Source organism: Aythya fuligula, chromosome 1, assembly GCF_009819795.1.
Source record: "Aythya fuligula isolate bAytFul2 chromosome 1, bAytFul2.pri, whole genome shotgun sequence".
In the NCBI taxonomy this organism is placed as follows: Eukaryota; Metazoa; Chordata; class Aves; order Anseriformes; family Anatidae; genus Aythya; species Aythya fuligula.
In genome coordinates, this window is record NC_045559.1 from 31,638,921 (window position 1) to 31,666,882 (window position 27,962).

Consider the following 27,962-nt stretch of genomic DNA (forward strand, 5'->3'; position numbering starts at 1 on the left):
AGGCAGGAAAACAGGAGACAGCGAGCAGCGGGATCCAGCCTGTGAGCCTTGCTTTTGGAAGCTGAACAATAAGAAAGTCTGTTCTCAGGAAAAAAAAATAAAAATTATTGTAGAAGTTGCCAGGCACCCAATGATTGGGAAAATATGAAAGCTCATTTGATATCAATAGCAGTGTTATCTGCTACTATCCGCTATGGGTTAGAAAATTGTATTTGAAAGGTTATTTACTAAAAAGAACAGGAACATTTAGCTCTCCAGTCATAGTGAATAAAATCTGGCCAAAGGAAATACATCGAAGCTTTTCCAAATAATAAACAAAGATTCTTTAACTGTGTGCCTTCAAAGTTTCCTCTCAGCTTGAGGGTATGTAAGAGATGGAAATAATAGGAAAGATACTGAGAAAGTGGTGTTCCATGAGCCAATTTGCAGGAGACCATGTGATGTCGATGGTTGGAAAAATAATAAGATTACAGTAGAAGCTTGTAAATATTGCGTGTAGATTCTAAAATCCCTTTTAAACCGCCAAAAAGATGGCTAAATCATTCCAAGAATCTGGAATAAAAATACCAGATATTAAAAAGTATTTATGTTTTTACTGCCTGAGAAGAACCAGTCTGATCTGAGCTAAAAGCACCATAAAAAAGGTGGAGTAACCACCTTTGTGCAGTCACTTAAATCAAAATGGCTTCATTTTTTAAATGAAATTATTAGCTAGATTTGCAGTATGCAGTGAAAATCAAGAACATTACCCATTTGGAAAACAGTTAAAATAATGCTCTGGTTAGCTATAAAACTAGGTTACTGTGAGTATTTCAGGCAGTGTAGGCTGTGCAGAACCTGTATTTACTGGAAAGGCCATTTTCAGAACAAATTGTCCCACTCTTACTGATCAATGACCTGCAAGTGAAAAAGCTGAAATGCTTTTTGACACAGAAGCACAATAGCAAGGCCTCTTTTTTTTTTTTTTTTTTTTCCTAGAGTGTGATGCTGACTGGAACTGTCATAGTGAGCATCACCCAGGAGCCATGGTGCTGAGGAAAAAGTGCTGGCAGGGAAGGGGACATGCTTGGTTCCTGCCTCCTCTTTCCATACACTGGGGTTGTATTCTGCTTTCTTCTGAAGCATGGTGCCAGCCTGAAGCCTTACTTCTGCCTGGTGGTCTCCTGAGCCAGACGCAGCTGTTGCCATGTCATGGGCAGAACTCATGTCCTTTGCCCCATGCCTAAAGGACACAGTCCCAAACTAGATTCTTCTATCTCAGCATCCTCTTCCTGTTACAGGAGCTGGCACTTCAGACTTATCCTTCACCACGTGAGAGGACAAAGCACTGTCTGGTATGCTAGAAAAAGATCTATTGAAGGTGTTCAACAGGGAACATAGTCAGAAGGAATAACTTAGGAATAATTGCTTGGTACTTGTGTAATTTATAGAATAGTTCAGCTCATCTGGGATTAGAAAAGAAAGGCACAGGCTAGACATTAGCTATTTTATATGCTGGAAACAGCCACAATGTAATCAGAAGATATTTTTTAGTGTGAGTAAGGTAACATGAAAGGATCTGGATATAGACGTGTCTTACTCAGAAGCCCTATCAGACCAAACAATTTAAATTTCAGATAGGCCATGAGATTAGCATCAAAATATTTCTGGCTACAAAGATGGAAAAGCAACAGAGAAATGACAAAAAGCTTCTATAAACAGTATGATATTCAAGTTAACAAGAAGTGTCTGGTACCTTTCTTCATAAACACAACTGAAACCAGTATCATAACTGGGATCTTGGGGGTTTTGCACTCTTCTCCCCTCCCCAGCATGGCCCAGGCCTGGATTCACAGTGCTGGGCTCAGAGGCAGGAGGTAGGGCCTAAGTAGTGTTCAGTCACTTGTGTCTCTTTGCCTTTGCAAACCGAGGCAGAAACAGCCTGGCTTCAGGTTTGTCAGGCTGAGAAACCCACAAACCAGCTCATATGGAAACTGGGACCATGTTCCAGCCCCAGTGGCTGTTTTGCAGGCTTTTCCTTGTATGAGCACAAAGGTCAGGAAATCAGCCTGGATCCCAGCTGCTGCTCAAACTGTCCATGCTCCTATGGTTTCAGCTCCAGCAATTAAAGCTGCCAAAATGTCCCTTTCTGAGGAGGGAACTGGTGTCTTGTGTGGGTTAGCAATCGGACGTGAGCTGTGTGCCTCAGCTCCGTCGAAGCCATTCTTCTCTCCATTGCCCTCATGCTCAATGCCTACAGAATTATCAATCAACTGCTAATGGAAAAATAGTCATGCAGACTGGCTCCCTCAAATGTACCGTACTCCCCTTGCATACCCTGTCAGACCCGCCTTTTGTTTAAACATTTGTAGACTGAAACATCCTGTCGAGCCCTGTTCTGTGGGAGAACATATTTGTGAGACAAAGCAATGCTGTGGTCTACCAGGAGGTCTATGACTCTCTCAGTGAATTATTCACTACTTTGCTGTGGTCTACATGCCAGGTCACCCGTGTTCACAGCAGAGACTGAAGCATTATTCATTATCAAACCTTTGGTTTTCTCTTCTAGGAGGTTCTTCCCCCCCATCCCCCTTGCCCTTTCAGGTTTTAACAAGACATTGCATTCTTTCAGACTTCCCCTGGGCAGCAGTTTTTTGCACTTGCAGAGGTACGACAATAATAGGTAGAAAGCCAGAGCAGTTGTAAATTGTAGCAGTTAATGTCAAATAGATGGGGCAGTGATCAAATGAAGTTCATAACCACAGAACGCAACCTGGGGGTGGAATGCTGTTTCAAAGATTTCTAATGACAGGGTTATAAAATCATAAAATAGAAGGTTTTTTCCACTGTGAAAGTTTGAAGGAATTTATTTGGCTGACCGAAGGTATTAGCAGTGTTAGGGTCAGACTTTATAAGACATTTAGTGCAATTACTAATCAATGAGGGGACTGACCAGTCCATTTTGGAAAGGCACTGAAGGAACAACACCTGCATTGTGTTACTACTTTCGGACACCCTGAGTGCACCTTTAATGATCTTCAGCTCCTCTGGTATGGTGCTGTTTAATTAGAAACTGCTGATACAAAGGCAGGAGAGCAATGTTCGACTCAGAAGAACATTTTCCAGGATTTCAGATCTGCCTTTTAACCACCAGCATTCAAGAAACCAAAGCAGCAGGCAGTGTCACAACATTAGCACTAAGGAAAACGTTTATAGTTCACCAGAGCTGGACAGTACACAGCTGCATCCCAGCTGGGCTTTCCAGCCACAATGGCTCAGAGAGGGGAAAAGAGGTTAGATCCATGAAAATAATGTAAGATAAATAGCCATGGAAAATATTTAAGACATTCCACTGCAATTTATATATAAAAGTAAGGAATGAACTTTGTGCAAATGAGGCCTACGTTTTTATAAATGGATCCTGCTGTATTTTCAGATTTTATTTATTTACCCATTTATGTGCCCTCTGCTTCAGTTATTGAGAATCAGCTGTGTGATGTGATTTATCTCCTTGCTCATTTGTGCTCATCTTAGTCAAGAACGAGCTAAGCCAGAAAAAATGCTTAGCTTGGAACTGAACTCCCATCCTTTTTTCCACTCATGCCAGAGCATGGGAAAGCAGAGAAATCCATTTGTAAAAGCTACAACACAGTTTTGTTTAGAGAAGGGTTAGCAACTTCAGATTGATGAAGGCAAAGCCTCTAAGCTACGCAGACCTCGGTTTCCCTACTGTACATGCCAGCCATGGTCGTTCAGATGTATTTATGCCCTCTTCACCCGAGTTCCTGTTAAGTGCACATCACACAGAAGCATGGCTAGTCCCTTTGCACAGTCACTGTGTTTGGAAAAGTCACAGGCTCAAAGAAATTTCTGGCATTGTTCATTACAGTCAGCTGTCCAATTTCTGACGTGACGGAAGAATCTGCCAAACAGAGTAATTCTTTGCTTCCATTCTTCCTGCTCCTGCTCTTTTTCCTACTCAGAGGCTTTTCACAATGGGCTTCTGAATCTAGGAAGACACTAGTAGCTTGTTAGGTGCTATTTCACCCTACTGGCCTCCAATTACTTCCTTCCCTGTCCCCAAATGCTTGCTGCCACCAGATTCCACCTTTTGCAGTTTATGGCTCTTTGACTTTGATGACAAGCATCTCATGAAATGCACATCTTCAGAGATGCACCTTCCAGTGTTGAGGTTTCCAGATTTTTAAAGGTATTCAAGCAACTTCAGATTCTACAGACATACCCTTGTGGGCTTTATACTGTCTAAACAGTACACAATAGCCCACCAACTCCACAAGGACCTTTTGTAAATTCTATCAGATGCTTATTGTTTTAAGTAGTATTAAGACCTTAACGTAGGCAGAAAATACAAACAAACAAAACAAACATAAAACCCTACAAACCCACACCATAAAATCTTTGGTCCATTTGTATGTAGTACTAGATATCTGGCTCCTGTGTTAAGACCATAATATGGATGCTCTGATATATATAGGTCAGCTTGACTTATTCACTGCTGCACAATACAATGCATGCATTTACATTGCATATTAAGAAAAAGATCATAATGAGTCAGCAAATAACCCAGAGCCAGCTAACACTAACTGTATAGGAGTGAAAAATATACCATCACGTGGAACAATGTAATCGGTGCTAAATTAGTTGTTGGTCAGCTGGCTAGTCTGGTATCATTCAGCTTTGTACTGCATATGTCACGAGAAAACAATCCTGGAAGAACCAGGAGGCTGAGAGACACAAAGATATGAAAGAGGATGTGATTCTTGGGAATAGAGGGCAGCTGAGTCCTTCAGTGTAAAAACTGAATATTCTCCTTCTGATCAGTAATCTATATTTTAGCAAAGAATGCTTGAAATCCACAGTGACAGCAGCAAGCTGCCTGTTGAATCTCTTCATAACATCTGCTGCTGTAGTCATCAGCTGGTGATGATTTTACAGAAATGACCTGTGAAATAGATTAAAATTTTGATGTATGAAGTAGCGTTATGCTCCTAATTAATATGCCATTGTTAATATCACATCAAGATGAATGATAGCAGGTTACATATAGCAAAGCTGTTGTTTCACATGATTTGCAACCTCAGAGAACTTATATCAGTTACCTCATATTTTCCTTTACTGTTAGGCCAGTGATTTTACTATGCTTAAAATGAAGGCTTAGAAGAGAAATATGTAGCTGATTTAGAAAGAAGAAATATTGTGTTGAAACATATGAAGGGATAGTGTGACATTGCAAATGACCCTGCGAGAAACCCTAAGAAACAAAGCAATTTCAAATGGAATATGCAGCCCCTGGTTTATTGCAAAGCAAGTTATTGGATATAGTATCTCCTCTTTTTGTATGCTTGTTTTCCAGACAATGTCTTTGAGTTAAAAAACTTGGAGCTGACTGTTATTTTGTAAATACCGGGTTTTGTGAGTAACTTGGTAAGAATTTTATCAAGTCATTCATCTCATTCTTTCTGAACGCAGAAATCTGGAGTCTTGCAATTTCTGTGTGAGAATTATTTTCTATTGAACATCCTACTTGTTCTTAGTTGCCTGAATAAATAGAAGGATTCCTCCAGGTGAGTTTTCAAGACTTCTTACTACGACAAACTGCCAGCTGATGGAAAGTGCTTGCTGATATCATAAGAGTTCCTTCCTCGCTTCTTTTCTTAAAAGACCATGTGCCTAATTCACACTAAGCAAAACCACACTGACCTTCCTTTTCCCTGCTTACCCACTTCAAGCCCTCTTTGCTTACTTGCTACAACTTGTCACATCTTATTTTGAGATCCTAAAATGTTCTGGGCAGTGTTTGAACATCAGGTAGAACCAGGAGCCCTGAGTCTGACGTCCCACTGCCAGAAGGGATGGTGTTCTTACTAAATCATAGAATCATTAAGGTTGGAAAAAATCTCCAAGATCATCTGGTCCAAGAGCTGCCCAGCTACCAATGTCACCCACTAAACTTTGTCCCTAAGCACCATGTCAAATCTTTCCTTGAACACCCCCAGGGACAGTGACTCCATCACCTCCCTGGGCAACCCGTCCCAGTGCTTGACTGCTCTTTCTGAGAAGAAATGTCTCCTCATTTCCAACCTGAACCTCCCCTGGCACAACTTGAGGCCACTGCCTCTAGTCCTATCACTGATTACCTGCAAGAAGAGGCTGACCCCCAGCTCCTTTCAGGTAGCTGTAGAGAGAAATAATGTCTGTCCTGAGCCTCCCCTTCTCCAGACTAAACAACTCCAGTTCCCTCAGCTGCTCCTCACAGGACTTGTGTTCCAGGCCCTTCACCAGCTTTGGAGCCCTTCTCTGGGTATGCTCCAGGGCCTTGATGTCCTTCTTGTAGTGAGGGGCCCAAAACTGAACACAGCACTCAAGGTGTGGCCTCACCAGAGCAGAGTGCAGGGGCATGATAACCTCCCTGGTCCTGCTGGCTACACTATTCCTGATACAAGCCAGGATGCTGTTGGCCTTCTTGGCCACCTGGGCACACTGCCGACTCATGTTCAGGTGAGTGTCAACCAACACCCCCAGATCCTTTTCCTCTGCACAGCTTTCCAGCCACTCTGCCCCAAGCCTCTAGCACTGCATGGGGTTGTTGTGGCCAAAGTGCAGGACCCGGCACTTAGACATGTTGAACTGCATCCCATTGGCCTCTGCCCATCATCCCATCCTGTCCAGGTCCTTCTGCAGAGTCTTCCTACCCACACTTGGTGTCATCTGCAGACTTACTGAGGGTGCACTCAATTCCCTCAACCAAGTCATCAATAAAGATATGAACAAGGATGGGCCCCAACACCAAACCCTGAGGAACACCACTCATGAGCAGTCACCAGCTTGATTTATCTCCATGGTGCCACCCTGCTGGGTATATTCTCCAAACCAAACATCTTGTCTAATTAGATGTAATGCTTGAACATTTTCTTTTTTTCTCTTACAAAAATAACAAATGATTAAAAATAATTAGGCAACTATTTCTGTAAAGGCTTGTGACTCAGCTGCATGAAATTGGGGTCAGGTTTTTGTCTCCATGTCTTTTAGCTGTGTTACATCAGGAATCACAGGGACTTTTTTTTTTTTTTTCCAGGGCTTAAAGGCTATGGGAGCAGTCATGGTGTTTAGAATGAGTAATGAAAGTAAAGCTACGTTAAAAAGTTCCCTCCTGTTATTACTTGGCAGTTCATTAAGATATACTTTGTTTACCTGCTGCAGCTTGCACACCAGATTTAGCTTTCTGCAAGAATCTGAAGGCATTTAACATGCAAAAGCTGTGAAATGCAGTGGAAAACAATACTTCTGCTTCATACTTTTATGAAAACCAAAGTAGTTAAGCAATGACTGAGAGCCTGCTCATCCCTTCTGGATTCTTCCCCATGGCAGATACAAGTATGGAACCACAAAAGTAGAAAAACAGATCTGATGATCTTGGGCTAAGAAACACTGCATTTCCTATTCAGCTCTTTGCCTTTAAGCGAGAAATTATAATCTTCTGTGGCTTGTTAGCCAATACTAATGCAGTCCAGAATTCATTTGCATTCTTGTGATGCTCAGTGACCCTTCAGCTATGTCAGGTAAGAACACTGACTTTTTAATTAAATTCTCAATTTTCAAGTACATTTCATAGTTAATATATGGTGAGAAATTCTGACCAGCTACACTATATTCCTAAGTAGTCTGGTTTCAGCTGTCTTCTTTATAACCTTTGAAGCAAAAAGTCACAGCCTCATTTAAAAAAAATGTAACTTCACAGAACAAGGAATATATGAACTATTGATCTGCCACACACACCAGGAGCTTCCCTTAGGGAGGAGACATCAAGTGAATGAAAAGGGGACGACGCCCTGTATTTAACGATTTTAAAAGGCCATGATCCTAGTGTTATATAGTATACAACAAATTGCTATGTAGTATACAAGAAATTGCTGTTTAATGTGTTTCCTTGTTATTAGTTTTAATTGTTCTGTATTTTTGGGTCTTTATGAGACTACCACAGTAGGCACCCATGAGACATTAGTGACTATCAGTAGTACAAGCTGCTCAAGGTCTAGGGAAACATTAGTCCCCCTGTTACACTGAGGGGCAGGAGGTGCCAGGGCCCAGATCCCCATCTGGTATAACCAGTCCACAGAAGTAGAGAGACATGCAAGAATTTGCATCTGCACATCCAGGGCGTAAACAACTCACCTAGAATGCACAGAAATCATGTGGCCCAGCTGGGAACTGAATTCACAACTCTGACTTCTGGGCTCAGGCTCAGCCTCCTCACATGTCTACAGTGCTTGTGAATGATATTAAATATTTATTTTGTCCATTCACGAGCCATTGCACTATCAGTAAGGATGGCTGGCTGCACATGTCAGCTCCAGCTGGCTGTTTGGGAGCAGGCAGAGTGAATAAGGATATTTCCTGTTCATTGACCATTCTTCCATTTTTTTGAATGTGTTGAGGTCGACTGCTTCCCCTGCCAAGTCTTTTCAATGTTTTCAATGAAAAAAAGGCAGTTCTGGACCACTTGCAACATTTAATTCACCTTGAATCATTCAGTTTCACTTTAGGACACTGTAAAAAGAACCTCAAGGGCCAGATTCACAAGAGGAATGAGGTAATCATGAGAAGCTGGTATTAAGGTTGTTCCTCCCTCCTGTGCCCTAAATCCCAGCACTGGACATTCATGTTGTATGTGGGAAACTTTGGGTTGGATTCCCTCTTTGTCTCATCCACAGCAGGAAGTTTAACCCTGGGCTGCCCCACTCAAAATATCCCCAGCATTAAGTAAGCTGCAGGGTATGCTGATGCATGGGTTTCATGGCATCTTCTTTTATGGCTGGACTGCTTAGGAAATAAAATTAAAATATTATTGGAAGAAGAATAAAATATATTTTTCTAAGGTGGTGATTAGGTCATTTGACAAAGGGAACTTCAGATTTTTAGCTGCTGCTTCAGTGAATGTTTGTTTGTGAACATGAGTGAACTACATCAGCAAAAGAAAATACATGTAAATGAGCAATGTTCACCTAGACACCAGCACCTAGGAGATGTTATTGGAAAGTGGTGCACTTAATTTTATTTCTGATTTGATGTTTGTCCTACATACTAAAAGGCAATACAGCCTTGGGGTGAGAGTGGTGAAAGGACTTTTGGCTCCTCCCTGAAATGCCTACTCTAGGAATTCCAAGCATGATTCACAAATGTAATTTTGGACACAACAAAATTAATTTTGGGGCAGACGAACTATTTAACAACAAAAATCATCAACATCTACTTCTATCATTGCTTTTAAAGTAGAAAATTTCCAGGAAACAGTATTATGCACCAGAATAATATCTTGGGCTCTCTCTGGCCCAGTGTTGATTTAAGCAAAAAAAGTTAAAAAAAAAAATAATAATAAAGAATCACCAAAACTTTCAAGACATGGCTGAAAAGGTAATTGTCAAATGCTGAAGGCTACTTTTTCCACTTCTTCCCCCTCACCTTCACTTCCCTGTCAGGGGGACTCAGAAAAATGAGGCTTCTAGATCATAATCTGCCAAGAATTCCTTATAAACCCCTTGGATAGGTTTCAGTTTTTAACATTGTACTGAACCAACTGTTATTCTTCTGAACAAAGAAGCAAAAAAATCAAAAGCTTTCAACTAGGTCATGCTAGTATTATCATGAGTGAGTGTGAGTGGTATCATTTCACACATACTGCATCTCTCAATTAAGGAAAATGCCAGACTTCTGTTAGCAAGACAGCTGGTGGTACTCAGTGACTAAATATAGTACTGTCATCACCTAGGAGCACAGCCAGGACATTTTAATGGTTGGGACAACTGATATTTTGGTTTAGCCAAAACAATTTTTAATCATATGCTATTATTTTAAATAACTAGTGTAAGGAATCAGTGGATGAATGTATTTTAAATGTATTTTACCAATTGTATTTATTAAGCTAATTTTCAGCTAATATGCAACTGATTTTAAAGAAATTACACATATTGTGTACATTTGGGATAAAAAAAAACAGCTAAGTAAATACAGCTGGCATTCAGCTGATTCTCTGATTGTACATTAGATAGACTAAACTCCTTGAGACAGTCTTTTTATTGTGTGTACAGCCCCTTGACCAGTGGGGCTTGGGTCCTCTGGGGAGTGATTATTAGGGATGACTCCATAGCTCAGGAGAGGCAAAGCTGCAAGTAAATATATGCAGCTGATCTTAACCAAAGGCTGAGCCAGTTCACCCTGTGTTTGATGAAAATGCTCTAATCTGCAATTACAGCTGGATTAGGTTTTAATCTACATTCCAGCAGTTCCCATGAATTTACCTTCCTGACCAAAATCCTTCCAGGCAGGAGGAAAAAGCTGTCTGGGTTCTCACTTCGTCAACAACGTCCCAGCCATTTTGCATGTTTGTGTTAATGCTCTTTGTACTTACCGTGGACCGAGACAAAAGAAGACTCACAATTAGATATTTCTGAGGGTGAATTGAAACATTTTTCTCTTGTAACACTGTTGTAACTTTAAGGTCTGTGAGCCTGCCAGGTCTACAAAAGTGCTGTGATCATGAGAAGCTGAGATGCAGAAATGAAGTGTCTGTTTCTTCCCCCTTTCCAAAAAATATTGGGTTTTGGTCTGGTTTAGCCATGACTGAGTAGGTATTGTAGGTAAATATTTATTAACAGTTTTATTGCTTTGTTTCTGCTGCCAGATCCAAACAATAGGGGTCTAGAACACCAGCTTTGCTTGCACTTATTTTAATCTGTGGTTGTCTGAGGTTGTATACGCAGAGGTACTCTCTGCAGCCAGCGGGTTGGAGGATGACCTGTTCATCCTCGTACATGTTTGGCATGAGCTGAAAAATGGTAATGCTGGAGAGATTTTGTAAAATGAACTTCCAGAGTGGAAACCTGATGGTTTTCCTCTATGATGTTACATCAGCAACAGTTTTTTTTTTTTTTGTTTGTTTTTTTTTTTTTTTTAATATCTGTCTTCTTTCATTCCTTTTCTTAGCTCGAGCAATGAAGAAAGAGCATTTTAACATTAAGAATGAGCTGTTTTTGTTTTCTTCCTTTGTGGTTACGGAAATGAGACAAAAGAGAACACACAAGAAAGAAAGCCTCTAACACTGCAGAGTTGTATGGGCAAACTTTCCATCCACATATCCTAGATGATGTGGGCAGCAGCAGTAGTGCATTTCCTCTCATGTCTCTTGGCCAATTTTCCCTCCACCCTCCTGCAGCCTTTGGACCAGCACCTGGGTGAGCACTGGCTCTGGCAGAGCCACCAACAGGCGTGCTGGGGCTGATCAGTTGTTTCAGTCACTCCTTGCTTCACGTGTGGTGGCTTCCAGCTCATGCATATCTAGCCTCAGACCACAGTAAACAAAGAGTTGTACGGACGCTTTGTGCTGTCGCTGCCATGCACCAGATTGTTTGCATATAGCCAAGAGGGCTCACTGAGCATGGAATAAGCTCCTATTTTCCTGAAGGCGACAAGTGCACTTTGTGCTGTGCTGCTGCTGGTAGCGATCAGCACGGCTTCACTTCCTTAGGCCCCAGGGGAAAACCAAAATTGTATCAAGCTTTGTGTGGGAAACAAAGTTGTTACCGTCATTGCTCTCTGCTAAGGGCTTTTTTCTGATCTGGCTCATTATTGGAAAAATAATGATCGGGAGGAAATTGTGTTTCCTACTGCCCCAGTGCTGCTGTGCTGGCTGGAGGGGAGCGCTGGGCTCCGCGTACGGCTCTGCACATCTGGGAGCTCCTGCAGACAGCTGAGGACACCAAACCTGCCACTGCTTTTCCTCTCTTGCCATCACAGCTGAAGAAGATCCTGGAAGATTTAATGCTAATAGCAAACAGCTTTTGCTTTTGGATTACTTTCTTGTTTGAATAGCTTTCAGTCGGGCATACGCTAAAGGACACTTAATGTATACTATAAATTATTCTATATAAAAACATTATTTTCCACTTATTCATTCTTTGTTCGCTGGAAAGTTTTTGAGTTAATATCGCTTCAGTAGCTCCACATTTCTCACAAAGACATAATACTGCTTGGGAATTGTGTAATAATTATAATCGTAACCAATAAAGTTATTCCTTGAGTGATGCTACTAGGCTTATTGCTTTGTTTATAACCTTAATGGAACTGATAATTTACAAGTATTTGTCAGTAAATTACGATCGCCTTTCTCTTTTAATAGATTTTTTTCATTACTTCCATGATAAATTTGTTATTTAAAATAACTTTTTTGAACACAACAGAAAGCTAGAACTGGAAAACATTAATTTGTGCTTGAAAGGTGTATTTAAAGTTTCTTCTTTGAAATGAACACACACCATGACCTACTTTTTATAAACAGGAAGAACAATAAATGTCAGATCTGAAAAAGTGGATTTAGCTTGACAGTATTCTAACTTTTAAATTATTTTTCAAATGTATGAGGTGATTCCACTTATTTACATATCACTAGAGGCTACAGGGGAAAAACTATTCATCCTGAGTTGAGTTCAGAGAGTCTGCTTTGCCAAAAATAAAGCCAAAGACATTAATACACAGACATTCTCAAACAGAATTAGGAACACATGAAAGCAGAGGGCAGGGGCTGGTTTGCCAGTCTGGCTAATGCCAGTGGAAGAGGCGATTGCCTGCTGGTGAACACGTACCCACATGGCCGGTCCCAGAGCAGCCCAGGGACTGACCAAGGTTTCTGCTCCAAGGGGCTGAGCCCAGCTCCTAGCCTGAGCCCTTGCTGGCTTTGCTAGGGGCATTCTGGAGAATGGAAGGCCTGGCAGTGCAGAGATGAAGTAGACTGAAGTAGATTTTTTTTTTTTTTCTCTACAAAATATTAAATGTGCTCAGCATAAAATTTTACAAGCATACCCTGGACCACCCATAAACTGTTGTGACTAATCCAGAGATCTCCCCTGTCCTTTACATGATTAATTTTAAATTTTCATTCATTCTGATATACTTTTATATTGTTAAATGTAGCCATATGTAGTGGGTTTGTAAAAGATGTGTAGTCTAAAATTCACATGTAATTTGAAGGCTTGCTTCTCTGGTTACACTAGAGCTCCAAACATAAACTCTTTTTTTTTTTTTTTTTTTTTCCTCCAAGAATTCAATGGTTAGATGAAGAAACTTCTCCAAAGTTGAAAACAAAGAATGATTAATTTAAAAACCTGAAACTAAAACACAGACTTGTTTTAATTAAGTGGACCAAGAAACACTTAGATTAGTGGGTACACAGAAAGGCATATCTTTACAGTTGTTTTTTGGGCAGATATTTGGTTAACACTTGTAGCAATGGCCTTTTTGCATACTGGAGAAAGCACCCCATCAAGTATATGGAATTTATTCTATGGGGAGGGCGAAAAGCTTTGAAACATTTTCCAAGAAAAATTCCAAGGCTTAAGTGAATATGTATGCCTAGCAGTTATACCGACATGACTTGATATATAAACCCTTATGTGTAAGGTATCTATGAGTAGTAAAAGTAGCAACTCGGAGCTATTAAGACGTCTAAGTGTGTCTTTACATAAAAGCCTTAAAGAGCTGCACAGGGAGTCATTATAGTGTATTATGTCAGGATCTGACTTACTCAAAATGTAGAAGGAGGCACTGACACCATCAGCTGTGATGTAAAGTGCTTGGAGGCTAGTTTCACAGGGCAGGCATTTAGAAAGAGTTCAGCGCCTACCAGTTCCCACGTAGGCAGCTAAATGAAGTGATGAAACGTTAAATGCTCTCAGCTTTCGTGGGAGCTGGTCGATGCCGCACAGACTTAAAAGTCTGGACCCGCTTGTAGGGGCTGAAGTCTTTTGAAAATCCAACCTACGCTGGAGTGGCCACGCTGTCTGCTTTGAGGTCCCCGAGGTGTGATGCAGGAGACCAGTTCTGGCACCAGTGGTCTGTGTTGCTGAGGTTGCTGAGGGGAGATGGCTAAAGCAGGCTGAAGGAGCATCCTGGCTGTATCCATAATGCCCATGCCCTTGCACAGGTCAAAGGAATTTAATTAAAAAATTAATGCTAAGGATTACCTTCTCTGAAGATGTCCCCTCTCAGGTCATAAGACCGTGTTATATTCACTGTGTGAACTCAGTCTCTTCCACAGCAGACTCTTATTCTGAATGCCTTCAAAAGTCATTTTCCAGTACACATGAAAGCCAAATAACTCATAGAAGGCCTTTTTACCCTGGTAATTTTATTTTTAAAAGATGCAAACAAAACAATGTGTTGGATTACATTCTGGAACTGTTGCTCAGATGTTTTATGCCATTGCCTCAGCAATAAAAGGAACATTAACCCCCTGAGGCCAGGCTGAGTCTAGCTATTTTCAGCACCTCTGGCAGGCTGGAGTGGAGCCTGGGCACCTGGCTGCTGGGAGCACCTCAGGAGGCTTGTCTGCTGCTGCTGGCCTGCCATCAGCCTGGGCCTGCAGGTCCCTGTGGGGGCACATGAGTGCCCATCAGCATCTCTCCTCTTGGTTTTGTTCAAGATGTCTCAAGACGGAGAGTCTGCAGATGGAAAAGCCATCAGGGGCTATCAGACACAAAGACATCAGAAATTACAGTGAGAGCTGGGACAAGTACTGTATGACTTTGCTTCTTCTCAGAATCCTCCTCAGGCCTCTGCTGGTGGCTCCTGCCCTGCTGCTGGAGGCCTTGCAGCAGGTCGGACAGACTGACTTGTCTGACCATGAGTGCAGTCTCTGCTTTCTTACACCATGATCCAGATGGAGGAGTGGAGACTTCCTTAAATACAACCTAACTCTCTGGAGGGACAAGTCTACCAGCCTGCCCAAAGCACCCGAGCCCTGCTGTATATCTTCCTTCTTGTCTTTTTGGTGGCACAGTGTTTCCATGCTTCCTCTGCAGTGGGCTTTCCCAAAGATGAGGGTGTGACTTTGTCCCTCCACACTCAGCTGACCCTCTCGGTGGTCAGCAGAGTCTCCTGGAATGTGACACTGTTCCAGTTCAAATGCTGTTTCAAAGTTAATTAAGAACATATTTCCTCCTGGTCAAGTGCTTCACCTATTCAGATCTTTTGCAAACATGACTTGTGGTGACATCTCCTCCTTTACTGCACTTACATGGGTACCTACTATCTGGAGTAAACTCAGAATTTTAGATCCCAAGTGGACAAAACTGTCTATGCACAATCTGGACTTCAGTCTTGACTTAATCATGTAAGCACCAGAAGAAATGTTGCTACATGTGGCATTTCTGTTGGCTGCATCTAGGTAGTTCTGTGCACAGTACAGGAACATTAAATTTGGTACGGATGTGTACAGTGAAGCCCCAGTAGCACTGCACTTAATACACCCTTAATTTTGGGACTTTCTAACATCTGTATGCTGTACTTTGCAATTTGCAACTCTTTCTATAATTTCAGGGACATATATAGTAGAACGATACTTTGTCTGACTGATATGAATAATAGATGTGTGATCTGATGCATCTTTCTCCTGTCTAATAGAAGATAAAATCAAGATAATTTTTCAGTATGGTAGATTAGGATTTATTTCATGACAGTCTATCACAGAGATTATTCTACATTCTTTGTAAAAAGCCATGGAAAAGTTTGACCCCCTGCAAATTAACTGTAAGTTACACTGAGAAAAAAATATTAAAAGTCTTCTGTAGGTAAAATAAAAAGAAACAGGACTAATGACTTGGAAGAAGGATAATTAAAGAAGATAGAGTATTTTATTCCTTCTCAGGCTCTTTCATCTTAACTGACATTCTAAGAAATGGGCAATCTGAGGTCTATGATTTATTACCTTAAAAGTTTTAGGACTTGCCTCTTTTTTTCTTAAGCTTTGTCAGATTTCAAACCTCCATGAGATTCTGCCTTAAGTCCTTTGAGAATTAATAAGGGAAAGGTTCCAGTTGCAGACAGAGACACATTTTTCATGCTTCCCTCCCTCCTGGTGACTTGTTTTCCATGTGCAGCCTCCTCAGAATGAAAGGAAGAAAACTGCAGCTAGCAATGTCAGTTCATATTATTATTGTAGATACAGAAATGCCTTAGCCAGCGTTTGTATGAGGTTTAGCAGAGTATAATAATAATAATAATAGTAACAACAACAACAACAAAAACATGAGTTTCTTATGACTTCCTTATTTTATTGTTATTTTTATTGTTATTTTCCCAAGTTCAGACAAAAGGGTGAGACATCTGACTTATGCTTAACTACACAAGACTTGAGTTTCTCAGGAAGCTGCTTGCCTCAGTTGTCCCCACAGTGCCATCTCCCCATAGAGAGAGCTAAACATTTCCAGATGGTGATTTGTTCCCTTCTGGGACTGCTGGGGTGAGTTGCACTGTGGAAGGGCCATCTCCATTCTGGGTGCAAAGCACCATCTGGCTGACCAGCCTAACTGCTGTCTAAATTTTAGATGGCTAAAATTTGATCTGATTCATTCTCCTCCAAGTTCCTTTAACCTGGATATGCAGAAAGCTCATGGGGGCAGAGTATCTCCCTGGTCACCGAAGCTTCCCACCTCTTACCAGATTTCCAGGGAGGTGGCCACCATGGTGTTTCCTGCCCTCCTGCTGCTGGTGGAGGACTTTATTTTCCTCTTTCACTGAGTCCTGAAGAGTGCTTTCAGTGGATGACAGCTTCACCTGGGGCCAGACCACCACAATGTAACTTAGACACTCCAGTCTTTTGGGGAGCTTAGGACCACAGAAAGCAGAAAAAGATAAACTGTTAAGTATAAGAATACTACCAGGAAGAAATGTATTGTTGTCCTATGTACATATGTATATATAATGTCTGTAAAAACACTTAATGAGTCTCATTTTAGAACTGGTCAAAAACAGAAAACAAATGAGAAATCTGGAACAAATGGTGATTGAACAGATTCACAAAAGAATTGAGCTGGTCACTGGTCTACGATTCACCAAGTCAGTCTCTACACAGACGAGTTGAATTTCTCTGTATGAATAAATCTTCAAAGTCTCATTAGTTTTAGTATGAATGATTTTGAATGCCTTAAAATTCAGATGGGAAGTGAATTAATCACTATGCCTTGTTTTCTTGTTGACAAATTCTTCTCTCCCATCCAATCAAGGTGAGGACTGCACAGTGGGTTACTCGCTGTGCTCAGGGAATGCTGAGCAGCACCCGTCAGCTGAAAGTTTGTCATACAAAATATTTGGTGGATCCTTGAGTGTGCAGAATGCATTAGAATGAAATCAGAATTTATTTGCAAGTAATTCACTGACTGCAGGAAGGTCTGAATTTGTAACGAGGAATTTAACAGTCTCCACACATATTCATCATTCATATGGGACACATCTGACATTTAACTAAAAAAGTAAATATGAATTAAGTATATAGATTTGATCAAATCATGTATAATTTAGTAAAGTATTAGTACAGGTGACAGCCCTTTGTACATTGTTCTAATATGTAACTCACCCGAGGATATAGACAAAATCTCACATTATTAGTACTTCTCATGTGACCTGATTCTGCAGTCCTCACAAAAACACAGCTTATATTAAAGCTCAACTAAAATTCACATATGTTTTTCCTTGTATGAGAAGGGATAAGAATAAACCCACTCAGATCTGTGAATATATATGCATATTTCTCTTCATTGTTTTATATAATATAACTTACTCCAGTATAGTATGTGTATTATGTCATGACAACATATTTTCCCTGATCCCACAGCATTTTTCTTTTCTGTTTGAGACTGCATTGAATGATACACATTTTCTTGAAGAGATATCTAGAGTCTGTGTAGGCTGAACGCATCCTGAGGAGATTTCATCCTACCTACATGATAATCTGAAATGAAACACAGACAAATGGATTTCCCAAATAAAAGGGAGTAGGAAAGAATACAAGAAATGACTTAATTCTCTTCCTCCTTTTCATAATATTTATACATCTGTAAGATGTAAAGAGTTGTGACTATGCATTTTTTTTTTTACATTATACCTTCAGTTCACTACTTTTCCTATACTATAATAATGCTATTGATACTGTTTAGATAATTTTGTGCAAATAAAATCTTGCTTTGATAATGCAGGAGTTTTCTGTCTGGAGATATAATCTCTGATGGCTGTCCCTTATCCTGGGCAGACTGTGCACATATGTACAAGTGCCAGCAAGTGCAAGCACCTTGGGTAGTCGGGGAAGGCATGATCAGCACCCTGAGTGCACTCGTGCTGCTGTGAGACATGCACTAGTCTTGTGGTTAGTCTGTCATTACATGGTTGGTTTGTGATCAAAATTACTGCTTACACTAAATAGTTCTGCACTTGGGACCATGTTCCTGCTGTTAACATATCATTCAGGTTCTTTATTTCTGGGTATTACTCAGCTGATGAAGCCACTTTGCTGGGTCGGATCATTCAAGGGGCACTCCATGTTCCCAGCATGGGCTTGTGTCATGTAATCGAACATCCTGGGAGGGTTACATGGATGGCCAAAATCCCTTTTGGCACATCTTCATGGAGTCATTAGTGCTGCACCAGCAGGGAAACTGACCCCAGCACTCGCTTAAGGACTTGGCAGTACTTGCCACAAGGACATTCCAGGGCTTTGAGGGACATGAATTTGGAACAAAGAAGTACTTCAGCAGGACGAGGTTGACAATTGTTTGTTTTTTAAAGAGTTACCACATAACATTAAAATAGTATTTTGTCTAAATGCTAAATCTTGATGCAGTGGTATCTTATGATCTATTAATCTGGGAAAAAATGTAAACCAAAAGATAATAAATGTAAACACTGTTCAAACCACAAGCATTCCTTGGAGTAAATGACAATATAATTAAATTTGAACTCCACAATGCAGATTCTTTCAGTGCATAATTGAAATTGTGTAAGATGCTTTGGCAATATGTTTAACATTAACTTAAAGCAAGTAATTTTAGGCACTAGCGTCTGATCTTTCTCTTATTGACATCGGTTGCTCGGCTCCCGCAGGCAGGGTCTGTGCTATGGCTTCTTTGTGGTGTGCCTCACGGACACTCTCCTGGAGAGTCCCTGTCTGTGTCCCGGCTCCTTGCTTGAAGGAGACCAGGCTCACATCTCCTCCCCAGAGCTGGGATCCCTCCAAGACAGCACAGCGAGCTGCGGAGTGACCTGCTGGGAAATTCAGCAAGAAGGAGCAGGAGGGGGATGGCCAAACACAACTTCCCACCACTGGCTTGTCCTCCTGGGTATATAGGACTGGACATATCATGCCCCACCTCCTTTTTTTTTTTTTTTTTTTTTTTTTTTGGATCACCTGCATTCATTTAATGCACAAATGCCCCTTTCTGCTGGTCAGAAAGGGAAACAGATTCTGATACATTTTGGGCCGCTCCAATCACTTGATGCAGACTCAGTCAACGATGCCAACAGCAGGAGATACAAGGTCTGCTGCTTCAATCCCTTTACAAGAAAACAGCCTTTGTCAGATTGAACCAGTTTATCATGTAAATGCACATGTGGTTGTGTCCCGTGCTTTGTACAGATAGCAGGAGAGCACCCCAGCACTAAGAATTTTGCTGTAACAAGAAACAGAGGAAACAGCTTTCCACTCAACTCCTGTACAGGAATGCAGAGGTAGAATGTGCCAGTGTTAAGGTCTTCAGCTAATGAACAGAAACTCCCAAACGTAAGGAGATTGCATGAGAGTTTAAATTTTCCTCCAGTTTGCTCTCTGCGGATAGCTTTCTAGACTCCTTGGCCAATGGAAACTCTTTTATAGTCCACACTTCATATGCTCATGCAACCAGCTAAAGACACAGCCTTGATGGAGCTGTGATCTCACACCACAGCCAACTTCCTCGCCGCAGCCCCAGATGATGTCCTGAGCCTCTGTGAAGAACATGGGACAGGATAAGGACAAGTGTGGGCATTCCTGGAAAATATGGACCTGCTGTCACCATGCTGCAGGTTGACCTGTGTTTGACTGTATCTTTGGGTAAAATAAGTTAGGATTGCTCATAGCTCCTTGCTGTGGAATGAGGTTTGTTGGGAAAGCAGTGAATCTGGGGTTTTGTGGGGGTTGAAGTGTTGCCAGGCTGTGGTCTGCGGAGTATTTGACAATAAACTGTGGGGAGCTGGCTGGTCACATGCTGATGGCTCCTCTTCGTTGTTCCCAGCCACTACATTACAGCCACAAGGACGAAGAGTTACATTAAGTGCATTCTCATCAGAGTGGTTCCTCTGACTTTTCCCATAGCGAAGAGAGAAAAAATCTACGAGGATTGTGAGTAGCATCCAGATCTCAGACCATGAAGCAAGCTGGGCATACAGTTGTGGGCCAAAGTATGAAAAATTCTGGAAACTTGCTTATTGCTGCTTGTGGCTCACAGGACTGACAGTCACTGCTTTAGGTGATAGTGACAGTCATTTCCCAGAGGTAGGACCTGGTGGTTTTGTTAAGTTGGTCCTCTCTAAAACCATCTACAAAAATAGTTTCCTGAGATGAACAAAGGATGTACAAACATTTTTATGGAGATTCACCTCTTTTCTGTGAAAACCTGATTTAAAATAATACTAGACTCACTATGCTGTATACACTAGAACAGTTTAAAATAAACAAGTGAGTAAAAGTAAATAAATGTACTTCCTCTGACTGTCTCTCCTCTCAAGGATGATTTTATGCCTGTTCAAATTCCCATAGTTAGAGTTCAAAATCCTGGGTTTGTCCACAAATGTTTTAAACCCTGTTACAGTTAATAATCAATGTGAGTCTGTGTAGGTCAGCATCCATAGCAAACAGCTGGCTTTGAGTACCAGCCAGCTGATCTCGTTTCACTTTCTTACTATTGTTACTGACCTGAAAATTACCTTAGTTTTAGAAATTATATTTAGAGAAGAAAATTGACAAAGCCAGTCAGACTCTGATAAGAACAAAGCAAATTTTGTTAGTGTTTTCCAAAATCGTAGTGAAAGTCAAGTAAATGTCTGCTTCATGATTATCTGATTTATTAAAAAGAAGGAGAAGGAGAAGGAGAAGGAGAAGGAGAAGGAGAAGGAGAAGGAGAAGGAGAAGGAGAAGGAGAAGGAGAAGGAGAAGGAGAAGGAGAAGGAGAAGGAGAATTCGTTTTTGTGGCACCAATTTAAGTCAATTTACCAGTGACATTGTTCACAGAGGTAAAGTTTTGGAGTTCTAGTTAAATCCCAAGATAATAACAGTAACATTAACAATAAATCTTGTAAAAACTCTTTAAGCTTTAATTTCCGTGACCCTGATTTTCACTTATAGCTATGTAGTGATACATATGCCTACAGAACGACATCACACAGTCCAGCATTCAGACAGGGTAAAATTAGGCTAGCAGAACTTAGAGAGGTTGGTGAATTCTCAGCAACTCTTTTTACTTTGGAAAATCCTAGTTTATCAGATGCTTTCCTCAGCTGTGGGCTGATGCCTGGTGCTGGAACATTCCTTGCTAACCCAGAGTCGCTGTGGCCCTGCAGTCAGCGCACACCAAGCATGGAGATGGTTGTTTAGCAGACTTTCTGCTGGCCTGCTTGGCTGTTTTCTGGCTGATGTATATACAAGACCTAACTCCTTTTAAGAAAAGGGGTCTCAAGGAAGTTTTAAGGAGAAATGTCCTCTCGAAGAGATGCTGCAGCAAGGGAGAGGCCGCCTGTGATACCGCGGGCGGGTGGGGAGCTGCAGCCCCTGCAGCAGCGCTGTGCCTCCGCACCGCCTGCCCGCTGCAAGGCAGCTTGCTCTATGTTTAGCTCGGAGAGGAGAAAACAGGGAATGTGACTGCTGCCTGTGAAATGCTGACCGCACCAGGCAAGGCAATCAGCACGCTTCCTGACGAGATGGCAAAAAGTTTAAGGCTGAGAGGAGGCCACACGTTTTCACACGAGAGGAGATGAATTTGTGGACACAGCTGCACCACACTGTTAGCCATTGATAGAAATGGGACACGAAGAATTTAGCGGTGAAGGTTTCTACAGAGATTTAAAGATTGGTGAGACAGAAAATGTTCCTGCACTTTTCTCCATCAGTTGTTTGCTATTTGCCCTTTTCAGAGACCAGAACCCTTGTTAGCAGGGTTGCCAGCCAGTTCCAGGGTGGCACATCTTATTTTCCCATGGTGATATCTGCTAAAATCTAGAGTAAGTTTTGTCCCTTAACCAAAACAAATGTGGAAAAAAGATGGGGAAAAAAAGTGCATCAGTTCTGTTGAATACTTACAAGTACTATGAGACTGAAAAAACACATACCAACCACATTGCTGTAGCTGCAATTTCAGCAGCTGACGGCTTTATCTTTCCATTTATAGGAAAGGTCAAGCAGAGTTTGAGTCACCTTTTCATACGCCTAGGAGACAGCTTTTCTTCTCATACTTCCCAGCCACAACACTTGTCTGGATGCTCTAGCAGAGGGGCTGCTGAAAGGAAGCTCTCCCTGTCAGCCCAACACGTCTGGGCTGCACTCTGCCCTGGAGCCCACATTTGTAGCCTGGGCACGCTGTGAAGCTGTTCCCCAGGGTCTAGGGGGGATGGAGTATGTTGGAGCATGGGATATTGTAATCCATATCTGGGGACAGACCAGTTTCCCTGCACAGGCACTGAGGACGGATGGAAGTGGGTTGTACACGTACATTTTTATTTTGGGGAGTTTGTAATGAACTTGGGATAGGCTCCCCTGTTAACTGCTTTCAAAATCATCTAAGTAAATAAAACACTATTTTTACCTTGCTACATCATAACAGAGTACTGCAAAGCAGCCACTGCTTCACATTCCTGCTGCACTGGTCTGGGCTTTGTAAGCACGTTTGCTGCATACAGTGCTGTGTCTCTCTGTCTCTCTTCTGCTTTATGAAAGAAGCACAAAGATGGGCAACACCCCACCCCAACCTAGTCTTCGTAACGGGGGAAGCTCTGACAGCATCTGCTCACAAGAAATGGACTAAACAGTTCTGCTGATCTCTTCCATTTGTACTAGTTTCAGGTATCAGTTGCTATGGCAGTAGAGGAAACTATTTCAAATTGTATCCTTTATTAAATTTGCAGAATACTTTCATATTTCAGCAACAACAGTCAGGTTTATAGTTAGTGCCAGGCATATATTGGACAAATTTTCTTTTGGTAGCTGGGCAGAGTGCAGCTGAAGCTTTGTTTTGGATTCACTGGTCATTTCACTGGATATTTCTTTTCTAAATTATTTCTACATTCTAAATGTTACTTTTTAAAAGGGCAAAATTTAGAAATATGTTTTTAAAATATGAAGTATTTTAACCACTTCAGTTTTTGCTCATTCAAAATATGCATGGAATAGGATCTGACTCTATAAAAGCTGCCAAAAATCTGAATTGTTTCAGTAGCTGGTTTAGCTGCTAAAAGAACTGAAGAAATGAATACAGCCATCTGCATTTTTAAACACAGCTTTCTTCTTCAGTCCTTCCTAAAATGCTGCTCCCACAAAGTTCATTCTGTTGTTGGAAAGATATTCTCACCTTTGGGGATTCGCAGGAATCAGTCCAACACGCATGTTTTTAATGAATCTTTTTTTATTAATATTTTATAATCATTCACCCTTTGCTGCCTCCTACTCCACATAATGGCTATTAGGTTCTTGCTGAGAAATGGTCTCTTGGAAACAATATGCAGAAAAGAAGGAAGGAGGGCCAACAACAGAACGCTTAAAGATAACAGTGATGAGGATGCTGAAAAAGAAGTCAGCACGATAGGAAACAAGGGGATTTGGAGGTCACCAGAGTGGGAGAGAGCAGGAAATAGAGGGAGGAACTGAGTGTCAGGAGCAGCTGATAGATTCATTGACTTTTATTTTCTTAAGGTAATTCTTCCTCCATTGGTATCAACAGCCGAGGCTCCATTGCATTGCATCTCAGCCTCCAATCCGTGCCCCTGACAAATGCTCTTTGATGACTCAACACTTACATTCCTTCAGCACTTCTTAAACAGGCAAAAATCCTGGTTACTCTACAGCAGGGATGTAAAAGCATACAGGGACTAAAGGCAGAGAAATGATTGCTTCACTGAGTGCCCTCTAGAAAATTCAAGTATTCTCTGGAATCACACCTATTTATATATAACAAGCACTGGCCATCTGAAGTTTAATTTTCCTTCCCTTGTAATGCCATTATTTCATAAAGATTATGAATCTTTATGACAAAAGACAAATGGTGAAGGTATATCCATGGGCTACTTCACTGCAAGCCTTAAAGGCTTTTAATATTTTGAGAAATTAGATTTATTATAAAGTTGGACTTGAAAGACTGCTTTTTATTAGAAAGCTAACAATGAACAGAGGATTGAATAAATAAAGCAAGGGAATGTTTTAGAACATATTAGGCCATTAATTTGCTGGAACTGGTCATCTGGTGGTGGGCAGAAAATGAAAAGTAAGTTTTCAATTGTGCAACATAAACACTAGACAGTGCATGAAATAGGTGCTAATATACATATATTTGGGAATGTAGCTGCTAAATTAATTTTTCAGAAACTGCTTGGACTGGATCTCATTAAATAGTCTTCCTCTCTGTTCACCATGGGATACACAAACCGTAGCGTGTTCTCACAGCTGGTCAGAAGCAGAGTTTATAGGTAGATGCAGTATTTGTTAACTATGTGCAAAGATCAGCCGTAAAACAATATGTATTGGACTAAATTAGTAAAAGAACATAACCCTGATTGAACTATATTGTCATATGGTCATCACCCAAAGCACATAAAAAAATCCATAAAAAAGAAGCAATAAAGAAACCTCAGAGCAACTGGTACCATGTTTGCAGGTACAGCCTACATACTATGTACACACACTCTTCGCAAAGCAGTGTTTAAGAGTGTGTCCAGCCTTGGCTACTCTAGGACTTGGACAGGGCTAGGTGGACCTTTTTCCTGCCTCATATTCTTTCATCAGCCTTTTAATTAAATAATTACTTCTAAATGGCTTCTACAGCAATGAAAACTCTACATCCTCATGAATCTGCATTTCTGAGGAGCCCCTGGCCCCTCTGTGTGCTGTGTCTGGTCCCTGCTCCTGGTGTCCTCCCTCAGTGCCATCACCTTCCATCAGGGGAGGTGTCAGACACCTCTCTGCCCTCTCTGCCTCCAGCTCTGATATTAATCAGTGTATGAATGTGTAAAGAATGACCCAAACCTGTAATCTTGTGAAAATGATACTAAGTTAGCTTGGCAACATGCATTTTGCATAAATGAATGTTGATTGGCATTTCTTTTATTGCTTTTTAAAAGTTGTTACTAATAGAAACCAACAGTAGCTCTTCCATTGCTTTTGATACCAGGCTGCTGTAAGCATGATTACTCAGGATATGTGCTTGCCCTTTTAATGTAATGTCACAAAGATAACATTCAGATAATCCTCTGGAATCATTAGGTGCTCCAAAATTTACAAGAAATGATGACATATATTGAGGAGATTCTTGTCTGGCTCTTTAAAATTAATACATGGGAATTATCTGATTTTGTTGATATGAAATCTTTATTCAAAATCTGCTGCTTAGCATACTCTTTAGGGATAGTTATAAATGGTATGCAAAATATTTTATCAAATATATAAATCTGTCTTTTCCCAACCACAAGGCCAGGAATAGTTATTAAGTACTTCTGCCCTCTTGCACTAAAGCCATTGTTAGGATCTCATTTATTTAAGTTATACTTAACTTTTATTTTGTCCTTATTTTTTTTTTTTTTTTTCTATAGATTTTATCTTGTGTCCTGTTTCCTGCCTTATTCACTTCCCACTGTACCATGATATTTGATGCAGTCAGCTTTCTTGGCTTTCCATTTGTTTGAATAATTTTGTGACTTTCGTTATTCTATTTTCCTTCTAAGTTATTTTTTTTTTCTTTTGAAAACAGAGCAGAACATTGTAGATGTCTCTCTCAGCTATGGATTTTTGGCACCCAAAAGAGTGTTCTTAAATTCCCAATTAGCATGAGTATTTTTTTTTATCTCCAGCAGTAAATGTGGGCTTGATGACAGAAGTACTTCTTTAAGTTAGCTAGCCATGTGATCAGAGTAGAGAATCAGAATGGTGTGCTCTGGCCTTGTAAGCAGCAGAAAAAATCAGGAGTACTAGACTTGGATCATGAATACAGAGATGCATATTTGTTTCCTGAGCTTGCACTGAAAACATTCCCGCATAGCTGTTCTGGTAAAGGAGGTTGAGCCTTGGCCAGAAACTTGCACCCCTGCACTGCTTTGAAGTGTAGCACACTGGTAAAGGCTTCCTGTAGGGCAGACACTTTGAGTGTTTCAGACATAAAAACTCTTCTGTAGGCCTGTGCAAAATAGACATGTGCATTTTGTCTTCTGTTGTATGCATATTTTGTTGTGTGTGTGTGTTTTTTTTTTCCTTTTTCTTATTTTTTTTTTTTCCTAATAACTTTTTATAATAACCTTGCACTGAAAACAGCATTTGTTTCCTTTTAAAAACGAAAACCTTTTATTTTGGGAGTCTGGATGATTAGTGAATGGCTTTTCTATGTGATGCCCCAATAATACACAGTGGATGAGAGCGTTATAAGGATGTCATTACATAAAAGAAAATTGGCAGTTGCCAGATCTGTATCACTTCTTCATATAACCCAAGGTAGGCTCATATTTATTCATGTCACAGAATGCTATAGATGACAACATGATAGACCTGGAATAAAAAAGGGTCATTAGATAGAACCATAGCTTCTCTGATTTGCACTGATGCTGAAATCTGGAGTCTGGGGTGTATTCTTTCTGCACGCCCCATGCTTTTATTCTTCCCCAGGCATCCGTTGCTGGGCTCTTTTGGAAACTCTTACTGAGGAAGATGGACTTTTTGTCTGACCAGCATGGCTGCCCTCTGCAATTAACCCTGTTAGGTTCAACGGAAATTGAAGAAAGAACAATTTGGTCTGGCAGCAAAGCTTGACCTGCATGGGTTTCTGTTGAAGTATTTATAATTCTGATAAAACAAGACTGAAATTAAAGAATGAAGGAAACATAATAACTCTTCCCCTAGTTCTTCTTATTGTGGTTTCATTCCTTTGTTTCTTGATGTGGATTCCAGAAAATTAATTGAGCATTGAGACCTAAAGAGCAATACTTTTGGGGCTGATTATTGCACGCCTCAGCTGCTGTAATAAGGTATGAGTTAATGACTTTAACCACCTGAAAAGTGTAACAATTTCCCTGTAAATTCAGTGCCTGGAGTTACTCATTGCCTGGTCACCTAGTTTGTAACTCAGGAACTGAAAAAACAGAAACATACTGTTATTGCTCTTAAGAAGTGTTAAATAAAAATAAGTTTAAAAATAAATCCAGGTTCTTGCACTTCCCGGACATTATTGTCCTGTGCATGACATACCTGGCAGTGAGTCAGCACACTGCACTCTTGTCTGACGTCTGGAAGCTGTTTCATAATCAAAGAGCAAACTGTGACCAGTCTGTAAAGGCAGCCAGAACTGAACCTGGCAGCACCAGATGCTGCAATATTGGTGTTAAATCAGGCTTGGCTGGTACAGGGGTTTCTATTGATTTTAATTTTGAGCACAGTCCTGCTCAGCTCCGTGTGTGCTTCTCATAGGTCGCGTGCAGTGCCGTCACTAGCTTTCCCTCTCAGCTCCACTTGCAGGAAATGAGCAAAACTCCTGTCTGCTTTGAATGCTTTTCAACCCAAGATGCACAAGGAAAAAGGGAAAGGTGAAATTTAGGGCCACTCACCCTCCTGGTAGCCTGCTGCACACGCGTGGGAGGGCTATGCAGATTCTCTCACACAGACAGCTGCATTTGTAAAATGCTGAGTGACCAGCCAGTGAAAATTTCAAGGTTGAACAGAGTCGTCCCAGCAGCACGAGGGACTGGAAGGCTTATTTTTGGATTTCAATCTCTTCAGGACAGAGGCACGCCTTCCATCTGCATTTTTGCAATGCCTGGAGCAAGGGTCTCTGCTCCTCATTGTATGTGCTGTAATAACACTGGTGTGTATTAATAGCAATAACAACAAAAGCCGGAAGTTAATGGAGACAAAGGATGGTGAGCTGCAG